The following is a 6,329-nucleotide window of genomic DNA, read 5'->3' as shown; positions in this document are numbered from 1 at the left end:
GTTCTTGGTTTTTTTTTTTTTTGATAATCTGAAAAAAAATGCAGAATGTAGTGTTAATGTAAAACTCCAGGTTTAATATAATAAAATAAAATAAAACTCGAAAACAAATAAATAAAAATGAAAAATGAGCGATCATACCATGGTGGGTTGTCTCCCACCTAGCACTTTTAGTTAAAGTCCTTAAGTTGGACATTTGGTGAGCTTCCTGTTATGGTGGCTTGTGCTTGAACCCATCCAGGAATCTCCACCAATGTTTGTGATTCCAGTGTCCTCCGGGATCCCAAACTAAGCATGTAAAGCCCTTAAGAAGCTTCAAACAGATTCTTAGGCTCCCGGAGTGACAAATGCCAGAACAGATTCCAGGATCCCAAACTTTACTTTTACACCCGTTTTTGTCTCGATCTGCATTTTTCCAGCCGGGTGAAAGGTGATATGAATTCTCGCTGCAGCGACCAAACAGCTTCCTAGACCCATTCAGTTGAGCTTTATACCAACCTTTGTGTTTAAACTTAAAGCTTCCAACCATGATGAACCTTGCTTGACAATTCTTATCACTGGCCATCTTCCTCTTACTCTTAATGCCACAAAGAGCTCTAAGTTGGCCATCCGTCTCCAGTAGCCCATATTCAAGTGGGATTAGAAAGCTATGTGATATGAATTTTACCCACTTGAATGTTGTGAAGGATGATGGCAACTTAGGGGGAGGTATTTTTAATGAAATTGCAAGCTCCACTCCCTTGTACTCTTCTCTGATAATTACCACCTCTTTGCAAGCTTCTTCAATTTCAACCTCTTCCTCTTGGAAGCTCTCTTCCAATTTAATCTCCTCTTCATTGCTTTCCAAGGGCATGGGCGGTTGTGCTTCTTCTTCTTGAATCTCTATCTCTTGATCAACCTCTTCCAAGTCTTCAACTATGATATGCTTTGGAGGTTGTACACCCTCCTCAGCATCAATTTCAACCGTCTTGGAAGGAGGCTCTATGACTGGACTTTCCCATGGAGGTTATGCATCTCCTAAGTCTTCAACCAACTCTTCTTCTTGAACGATGACAACTTCTTCTACTTGTTCTAGTATGAATTCATGCTCTGTCTTGTCCACTGGAGCCTCTAGTATCTCCTTCATGCTACGCCCTTCATGAAATTATCCACATGGGGCTGTAGTTGACCCTTGTATATTTGAGCGTCTAGAAGCCCATTGAATTAATACTTGCTCCAGTTATTGAATGGTTGTTTGAAATTTATTTACTGTTTCCCTTAGGTGAACCTCTGCTTCTCGGGTTGCCGGACTTGGACATGATACAAAAGAAAGTGGTAGTGGTTGGGAGTGATTGGATTGGAATTGGGGTGGTTCTATATATGGTTCATATGGCTCATAAGGTGGTTGGTATGGTGGTTGAGGGTTAGGGTCATATGGAGGTGAATGGTGGAAAAGGGCTTGTGAGTATGGTGGTCCCAAGTTGTGTTGAGGAAAGGGTTTATAGGCATATGGTGGTGGTTGTTGATAGTCCATTGGAGGTGGTTGTTGCCAAGAGGGTTGATCAAATCCTTGTGGCTCCTCCCATCTTTGATTGTTCCAACCTTGATGCCTGTTCTCATTATAATTTCTTCTTCCTGCAACATAATTGTAACCAGACTCATAGCCAAAGGGGTGAGAGTTCATAGTAGTAAATAAAAATTAAAAATGTAAATAAAAATAAATTTGAAATTTGAAGTTTTGAAATTTGAATTTTAAATTTTTGAAATTTGAAATTTGATTTTTGAAATAAGATAAGATAAGATAAAAATTTTAAAAATAAAAATCTGAATTTTTTTTCGAAAAAAATTAATTAAAAATATTTTTGAATTTAATGAGGAAAGAGAAAAACAATAAAATGACACCAAATTTCAAATTTTTAGATCAAAACAAAAAAAACAACTAAGAACAGCTTGAAGGCCAAGATGAACGTGAAGAACAACTTGAAGATCAAGATGAACACTAAGAACAAATTTTTGAAAAATTTTTTTTTTTAATAGAAAACCAATAACCTCTTAATTTATGAAAAAGCAAAAATAAAAACAAAAATAAAAATAAATAAACAAGTAAAAAGAAAATATTTACAATAACCAATAATAAGGCACACGTTTGTAATTCTCCGGCAACGGCGCCATTTTGATGAGAGAACTTTTGCGTGGTCTAGAAAATTGCGGATGGATCCTCGTTGCAAGTATAGTTTCTAAACCTTCAAAAGTCCTTTCATACAAACGTTTTGGTTGTCACAAGTAACAAACCCCTTTGAAATTGATAACCGAGTATTCAAACCTCGGGTCATCTTCTCAAGGAATTGCAGGGAGATATGTTCTTATTATTGGTTATGAAGATTGTAAATTGGGGGTTTTGGAAGTTTGGGTAATGCGCACAGGTATATTTTCGAGTGATAAAAATAAATAAATAACTGTAAAATAAACTCTTGGCAAGGTATGAGAACCGGAAATCCTGTCCTTGTTAGCCTTATCAGATGTGATGAGAATTGGATTTTAATCCCACTTAGTTAAGTCAAGTGGACTAATTAGCTTGATTTTCAAGTCCTAGTCAACTCCTGTGGAGAGACTAGTGTTAGAGCAATCCTAGCTAAAGCAAAATCTACTAATTTCAACCACTCCTGAGTTTGACAACTCAAGTGTTACCAATTACCTAACCAAAGCCAAAAGGAAGAAAATATCTAAATTAAATTAAAAGCATCAATATAAGCAAAGCAATCTTAAATCTGAAATACCTCAAATAATATTAAATAAAATATGCATATCTTAACATGAAAAGTTCATAAGCCAATTGGGCAACATATCTAATACAAGCATTGAAGCATGTGAAAGTAAAAAGAGGAATATAAAGTAAAAGGAATATTAAACCTGGGATTGAGAGTCACTCCTAAAACTAAGAGAAATCCTAAATCCTAATCCTAAAAGAGAGGAGAGAACCTCTCTCTCTAAAAACTACATCTACTCCTAAAATTGTAAATATGAGAGCTCTCCTATGAATGGATGCATTCCTCCACTTTATAGCCTCTAATCTGTCTTTTCTGGGCCGAGAACTGGGTCAAAAACAGTCCAGAATTCGCTGGTTTCAAATTTTGCCACGCTGGTTTTTTCGTCACTGCGACGCGGCCGCATGGATCACGTGGTCGCGTCACCTAGCGTCAAAGGAACTATATCATATTATATATAAAATCGAAGCCCCAGACGTTAGCTTTACAACGCAACTAGAACCGCGTCGTTTGGACCTCTGTAGCTAAAGTTATAGCCGTTTGAGTGCAGAGAGGTCAGGCTGGACAACTTAGCAATTTCTCCAACTTATTGCATTCCTTCCACTTTTGCATGCTTTCTTCCCATCCTCCAAGCCATTCCTGCCTTATAATATCTGAGAACACTTAACACACATATCAAGGCATCTAATGGTAATAAGAGAGGATTAATAATAAGCAAATATAAGATCAAAGAAGCATGTTTTCAATCAAAGCACATAATTAGGAAGGCAAATGTAAAACCATGCAAATAGTATGAAATAAGTGGGTAAAGAGTAGATAAAAACCACTCAATTGAGCACAAGATAAACCATAAAATAGTGATTTATCAAACGTCCCTTCTTTTATGCGTATGATTAATTTTTTAGCCAAATGAACATCACCATTCCTTTTACTTCGTTTGAGACGGACCTGTTATGGTCCTGCAACGTAGCTCCTTCTCAACTTCACCCGAACTCGTGGGGCTTCATAAAAATCTTCCAACTGTTGTGCCAAGAACTGGATGTCCGTCCTTCTCAAACTCTCTTTCTTTACCCTTTTGTCTTGACGAAGCCTAGGGCAGCTAAGAAGAAGGCTTCCTGGATTTCTTTTCGAGCTGCCCAGGGAAAGAAAGTTTTTTCTATGTACGATGAATCTTTTAAGGATTTCAAAAACTATTATTTTAAGGTCCGAGCTGTTGAAGGAGCTCGGCCTTTCTTCTTGGAACAGAATAATGAGCCTGCCTTCCCCTTATGCTGGCAAAAGAATGTGGTAGTGTCTAAGTATACTTGGGAAATGTTAGATGAAGTCGAGCAGGCCTTCGTACATGTGTTGAAGGAGAATTAGGGGGAATCTCCTCACCTCGACACAAAAGGGTTCTTAGGGGATCCCTCGCTTCTCTGAGCTGAATTGGGTAGTTGCCGATTTCTCTTCATCTTTTTCCTCTGTTTTATTTGCTTGTTTCGTGAATCCATCCCTTTCTTACTTCGTAATTCTGATTTTGCTGCTTTCTTTTTTAGAGATGGTGAAGACCAGTGATTCCATGAAGGCCTTTAAGAGAGCGAGGAAGGAGACTGTGGCCCAGAACATCTCGGCCAAAGGTTTTGGGGAGAGATCTTCGAGAGTTACTCTGAGAAAGTCGACCTTGGATACCTCTGGGCCGAGGAGAGTCATACCGACCCCCAGGTTTGCCTGGCTTCTTCTGATCCTCCCCAGTCGACCACTGGTGCTGCCTCTCCTTGTGCTGCTGGTCCTCTACCCAAGAAGCAGAAGACTGTTGAACCCTATAATCTGGATGCCCCTGACTTTGATGCTGTAAGATTTGTTGATAACCAGATTAGCCCTTATGGCCGACTTTCTATGGACGACGTGTCCATCCTGCACCACCTGGATTTCATCACCAGTAGTAGTGTTCAGATGGTGCACATGGGTGCAGCTTTGTTTCGCTCAATCCAAGACTCTCCCATCCATGCGACGAAGGCTTTTATGCTAGAAGCCAAGCCGGAGTATGACATGATCAAGGGGTTGAAGGATGAGCTGGACGCCAAAGTGCCCAAGTAGGAACTGGATGTAGAGAAAGAGAAATCCACGGCTGTTGCTGCGGAGGCTGCTGCGAATCTGGCCGAGGAGATGGCCAAGAAGTCGAAGGAGAGTTATACTCGAACTTATGGCGAGTTGCTGGAGACCAGGGAGAGGCTTGACTCGGCCCGTGCTGACTATTCTGAGCTTCAGGGCTATCTTGTGGGCAGCGTGACGGATGCATATGAGAACCTAAAAGTTCAGGTCCGAGTTCTTGCTCCCGAGCTCGACCTTAGTCTTTTTAGTTTGGATAACATCGTTGAGATGCGATTCCTATAAAGATCATTCCTCCCTCAACGACCCAGTGTACCGCCATTGATGAGACCTTGGATCCCTTGTGACTTTTTATGTATTCGTTTAGCCCGGTTTGTGGGCTTTTGAACTCTTTTCCTTTTGTAACTTTGTATGGTCTGCTTTGACATTTTGGTTGCTTTTCTTAGTAACTTTATTTGGGAAAAACAAATACCCTCGAACTCTTAAGGCCGACTTTCAGGTGGCCTTCTGATTTTTTATTATAGTAGCTTTGTTTCTCTTGATATGTTTGTTTGCAATTTTGCCACTTCCAGAAATCTTTAGAGTGTTGGAATTTTGCTGTCTGACCTCTTTTTGATTGCCTTGTGTTTGTTCATTTTCTACTTTTGATGCTAGCTTTGTTCGACAACTTTCTAGTGTTCTCGTAGAACTTTGTTAGTTTAGTCTGAACAACTCTAGTGGCTTTGTTGTGGAGTCGTTGCTTTTTGGGTAGAGCTGTGTCCCTTCTAGCGCACGCCCTTCATTGGTCTGACATTCCTTGTTGATCCTTTCTAGAGTTATTTTTAGTAATCCATTTTTAATCAGGCCTTGCCAGGCTTGTTCTATGGATTACTTTATATAATTCTGTCGCTTTGGTCGATTGGTCCGACTTCTTCATGTTGGTCCGTCCTCAGTTATTTTTAGCAATCCATTTTTACTCAGACCTGGTCAAGCCTCTTTCTATGGATTAGCTTTTATAACTTTTGTAGCTTTCATGTCGATTGGTCCGACTTCTTCATGTCGGTCCATTCTAACTTATTTTTAGCAATCCATTTTTACTCAGACTCGTCAGGCCTCTTTCTATGGATTACTTTTTATAACTTCTTGCATTAATCCGTTTTTATCGCTTTTTTATCTTGCCGATTTTGTAGAGATTGGGCAGTGAGTTTGGTTCTCACTTGGCCACCTTTGTCAAAATCGGATGATGAATTCGATTTTCATCGTGATCGGGCGGTGAATTTGGTTTTCACCTTGCCGACCTGTAGCTTTGTAATCGGGCGATGAATTTTTGCGTTCAGATTAATGCGTTTTAGTAGAGAAACTTTTGTAGAGAATCCGAAAAGTTTTATTCAAATAGAAAGTAGACATATAGGCATACGAAATATATACATGTAGGTGCTTACCCTTCTAAGTCAGGTAATTTTGCAGATTTTGGCTTGGTGCCTCGTTAAAAAACCTTTTCAGGAAAAAGAGTGCACCTTG

This window comes from Arachis ipaensis, chromosome B10 (genome assembly GCF_000816755.2).
Source record: "Arachis ipaensis cultivar K30076 chromosome B10, Araip1.1, whole genome shotgun sequence".
Taxonomy (NCBI): Eukaryota; Viridiplantae; Streptophyta; class Magnoliopsida; order Fabales; family Fabaceae; genus Arachis; species Arachis ipaensis.
The sequence above is the reverse complement of the archived record's forward strand: the minus strand, read 5'-3'. Positions refer to the sequence as shown.